The 5,134-nt window shown below is 45.0% G+C and overlaps 1 pseudogene; it reads right to left on the bottom strand.

Moving 5' to 3' along the window:
• Positions 1-3,480: 3,480 nt before the first annotated feature.
• LOC128249329 (U6 spliceosomal RNA) lies at positions 3,481-3,580 on the bottom strand (annotated as a pseudogene).
• Positions 3,581-5,134: the final 1,554 nt, after the last annotated feature.

The following is a 5,134-nucleotide window of genomic DNA, read 5'->3' as shown; positions in this document are numbered from 1 at the left end:
GGGAAGTGGTCAGTGCTTGTGTGGTGTTGTGGTGTGCTGGTGTAGGGTATATGGGGTAGGTGGTGTGGTATCAATGAAGAGAGGAGGTAGGTAGGAGGGAAGAGAGGAAGTAGGTGTCAGATGGAGAGAAGAGGGGAGTTGAGCCTATGTGGGGAAAGGGGCGAAGAGAGAAGATTAATTTCTGTTCATAGCAAAGGTGGGAGTTCGGATGGCCCCTGTGCAAAGACAGTCCGAAGAGAGACAGATGTTGTAGTGAATGACTGGTAGAGCGGAAATGGAGCGAGACCGGAGTGTCATTGCCGAGTCTAATGTCTCGGAGGTACTCCGCGAACCGGTCAACCAAGTGGTACAGAGAAGGGTAGAAAGAGCAGGAGATGCAGTAAATGATCTTACGAGTAGTACAGGTAAAGAAGTCGATGATGTGATAGACACAATGATGGGTGCCTGTGAAGATGGTGGTGTTGGAGAGGTAGGGGCAGGGGAACGAGCCAGGCTGAGATGTGGGTTAAGGAGGTCACGCAGGTTATGGACTCGTTTGAAGAAGGGAAGGGGTAGGTTGGGGAAGATGTGTGAGGTGAAGGAGTCGGACTGGAGTCGCCGGAATGCCCGAAGAATGGTGTGTTGGAGGGACAGGGTGGAGGAATAGTAGGTAAGGGGAAGCAGGAGACGGGAAACGGCGGGGTGGGCGTGGGGAGAAAGAGCAGAGGTATGGCTCACGGAACGTGCCCTGTCAAGAGCAGTGTGGGTAGTGGTGAAGACATATCGATGAAGGATGAAGTGGCGAGATATGAGTTGGAACTGAGTCTTAATGTCATGGTCATCAATGAAGAGCCTGCTCAGAAGGTGGAATTGGGAGTTGGGGATGGAGAAATTGGTGTCGGCAGGGTGAGAGAGGAGAAGTTAAGGTAGAAGTGTGAGTCGGTGTGTTTGTAGTGAATGAAGGTGGTGAGAGCGGAGTGGTGTATACTGACAAAAATGTCGAGGAATTCGACGGAAGATCTAGAAATAGTACAGGAGAATTTAAGGGCAGGATGGAAGGATTGGACAAAAGAGAGGAAGGAGTCTAGTTGTTCGCGGGAGAGTGAGGTCACACCAATACAGTCATTGATATAACGACCGTATAGTTCGGGAGTGAGAGCAGTGAACCGTGAGAATATTTGGGCCTCAACGTAGCCAACGAACAAGTTCATATATTTCCAGAATAACACCAACACCAACACCAACACTACTACCACCACCGCCACCACCACCACCACCAACAACAACAACAACAACAACAACAGCAACAATAATAATAATAATAATAATAATAATAATAATTAATTCGTTTTATTGGCCACAAAGGCTAATATCAATTAAAAACATGTAAGGACAAAGACAGGACGAAGGTTACAAAAGGTTTTGTCCGAAAAGGTAGGAAAGTTCGTCTAAACAGAGGAAGAAAACGGAGAAAGACATAACAAATAAATAGATAAATAAATAAATAAATAGAACTCCCAAACGGGGAGGCGCTTCGAAAAAAGAAAGGTTACACGTGGAAAACCCATAAAACCACGGGAGCCTGGTCAGAACAAATAAGAAAGGGGTATAGAGCCCTTTCTCCTTTTACATTACCTTTTTTTTTTTCTACATATGTATTCTCAGAATTGGTCCGTTTATACTGGCCATTCTTCCAACAGTCACCCATCTTTCAACGAATTTTCTATGAGACAGCACTTCCCTCTCTACTCTCATCTTCCTTTTCAAGTGGATCTTGAAAAAGTTGATGAGGCCTTGACCAAAAAGGAAAGTGTCTGTCTTTAGCCCTTTCAAACGGGTACACCATATCACCTCTTTCGCTACAGCCACTAGGCATAGGAAAATTGCCTTGCCCTCCCGGTTAAAGGAGGTCGGCGGGTCAATCCTCACGATGGATTCAGCTGATAGCCGGATCCGTCCTACACGTGACAGTAGCTGTTCGATATAAACCCACAGGTCAGCAATACTCGGGCACTGGACGAGTGCGTGCAGAACGGTTTCGTCGTCCTGAGCGCACCTCGGGCAGGCCCGGTTGACGGCACTTCCGTGCCGGTAGAGTTTATCTCGAATAGGTAGCGCACCTCGGTAGCACTGCCAGGTGAGGGACCTTTGGAAATTATCCATGGGCCCCGGCCCGAAAGTTCTCTTGAGCAGACTGTTTAGCTGATTATCTTCGACGCCTAGAGTTTCCCCGAGAACGTCGTCGCACTTTTCCTCCACTAACCCTCTATAGAACGCTAGAATGGAGCTACTACCGATCGCACTGCCCGCCTGACTGAGTGCGGTGAGAGCTTGGTGGCACTCGAGGTGCCAAGCGCCCTCTCTCGGTCTACGTTTGTTCCAGGATTGCAGCTCTGTTAAAGAAACGAGCTGCGGAAAATCGCGTCTGACGAACGGCGACCACACCTGTTCACCGTCCAGGAAACGCTTGAGATGTCGTAGCCTGAGCGCATGTTTGCGCATCAGCAACCACTGCATGCCAAGGCCTCTGTTCAGCGGCTGTTGACAGCAGATGGAGCGCCTCACCAGTGGTACTTGACCCTTCCACAAAAAGTTGAAGAGCAAGCGTACTATCTTGGTTAACTAGCGGTCGGGACAAGGGACGACGGTGAAATGGTAATAGATGACGGATGCGATGTACGCATTCATCACCTCCGCTCGACCTTTCAAGGCGAGCTTCCTCTCAGCCCATTTCTGGGTGAGGTTGGCCACCCTGTTCGTCACTTCTTCCCAGTTTTTTCTCCAACTGGAGGTCCGGACCGAACCAGACCCCGAGCAGTTTAACGGGTCCGTCTGTCCAGCACCCTACGACGCTGTTGGATGGCATGGACTTGCTCCTCCAGGTGCCTAGTTGCAAGCCCACTGACTTTTCCGCGTTAATTTTCGCACCTTTCACCGCTTCATACTCGTTTAGTGTCTCGCCAATCAGGTCAATATGCCTGTGAAACGTCAAAGACTTTCCGTATTCCCGAGCGTCATACTAATATATACTTTTGTTATTTACACCACCTGTCCTCGTCTGTTGTTATTATTTGTATATTCTCCCTCAATATGCCTGTGGCTCGACACCATCACAGTGACGTCGTCGGCATAGGCAGACACGCTCCTTCCACATCCCAGATCGCGCGGGACGCCCCTCAAAGCCTCCAACTTCCGCAGTAATGGCTCGAGAGTCAATACATACACAACGGAGGAGAGAGGACACCCTTGGCGAACCGAACGCGAGATGTTGAACGGTTCCGATAGATGGCCGTTCACCCGTATGACCGAGCAGATGCCGCTGTATAAAGCAGCTATCCACCCGCGGAAGACCGGACCGAAACCAGCTGCCTTGAGAACAGCTGCCAGGTATCGATGGTCGACCCTATCGAAGGCTTTAGACTGATCTAGATTGATCAAAGCCCCACCCGCACCAGCTTCGTTACCCACCCTCTCTATGATGTAGCGCATGAGATGGAGGTGGAAAATATGGAACGCTTCACGAATTTGCGTGTCATCCTTGCGCAGGGGCCATGCTAATCTTCTCTGTATCGTTCCAATTTTAGTATATCTCCGCGCTGAATAACAACATGGGTGTGCTACACCGGGCTCTCCATTCAAAAACAAATCTAATCGAATAACATCGGTGGAATGAGATTAAGGAACCAGTGGAAGCGGTCTTTTAACGAAAATAATCACAAAAAAGAAATTTTACTTCCATACAAAGCGCAGTTTCTCCTATGCACGATGTCTCAGTGAAGCATGTGCGAAACACACGTGAAATCAACACCGAAAAGTTTACAAAGTATAAAATATAAATGGAACAAAACAGTAAGTACATAAATTGTCTAATTACGCATACACTCGAATGTCTACACAATCATATATACATTTTAATGCTTAAAGGACAACACATACATCTCAATGTTTACACAACTACAGGACACAGATACACGCATATGTAAACACGTGTCACAAGCGAAGTAAAAAAAAAAACATAAATTTAAAAACAAAAGAACTAAGCCCGGAGATAAATACACAAATAAAAACAAAGAAAAAAAAACAGACGAATACAGATCTGTTAGCCTTAAGGAACTACGTTACGAGCAATGTTTATATGTAGGGAACTCAGAGGCGGTGTTGTCTCAAAAAATTAACCCTAAACAGAAAGATCCGTCCCCTAATATCAACGTTCAAGCTCGTCATGTCTTAATGATAACAAAGCAGAATACAAACCGAATCGCGTAAACAAATGTTGAACCAACTACTGGTTCAAATCTTCCCGAAACACAGGAGCTGAAAGTACCCTACAACCGGAATATTGCAACAGAAGGCCATTCATGCTCGTCATCAAATAGCCTAAACGAAAAGAATAAAAAATGGTATAGGGAAGATAATAAAGTAGTTCTGTCTTCTATCATGCCGTATATTTCCTCACAAATAAATCTAATACTGTACAAACCTACTTAAACTAGAGGCAGAAACACTTTGAAGTAAGGCCCTACATAGACAGTAACAAATTTGCCAACGTCAGAAGAAACAATATGAAAAACAAATTACTAACTGAATTAGTGATTGACCAAATTAAATAATCAGTAAAAGATAAAAAGAATGAAACTGCAGCTAAAGAAGATACTACAGAGGAAACAATTATAGACCAGCCTAGGGCTGATGAAAATGCAGTAATAATTGAAAGAGTTAATGTAACTGATAAGCAAAGTGAGATACTCTCTGAAACAACCATAAACACTAAGGCAGGTGAAAATCAAATACATGAAGAAAGTCATACAGAAATCGACGCAAAAGAACTACATGATCTAAAAAGTCAAATCATGATTGAATGGCTGAAAATTAAAGAAACTAGTATGAATGAACGCGACAATCTCAAAAAAATTCGCAATTCTAACCAAAATCTGAAAATAATTGATAAAATCCGCCTTGCACTTCATGATATAATTTCAGCTAATGATATTAACTTTACAGACCTCAACCACCTGTACTATGAATCCGCAAAAATCTCAACGATTCTATGTAGCGAAAGATTAGAAAACGACAACATTCCCATAAAAAGCCTACTTGGCAGGTGTGTATTCTGACATAGAATGTCTCAAATACCTTAAGTTTCACAAGACTATCA

Source organism: Octopus bimaculoides, chromosome 13 (assembly GCF_046866305.1).
Source record: "Octopus bimaculoides isolate indiv1 chromosome 13, ASM4686630v1, whole genome shotgun sequence".
NCBI classification, from domain to species: domain Eukaryota; kingdom Metazoa; phylum Mollusca; class Cephalopoda; order Octopoda; family Octopodidae; genus Octopus; species Octopus bimaculoides.
The sequence above is the reverse complement of the archived record's forward strand: the minus strand, read 5'-3'. Positions and strand labels throughout refer to the sequence as shown.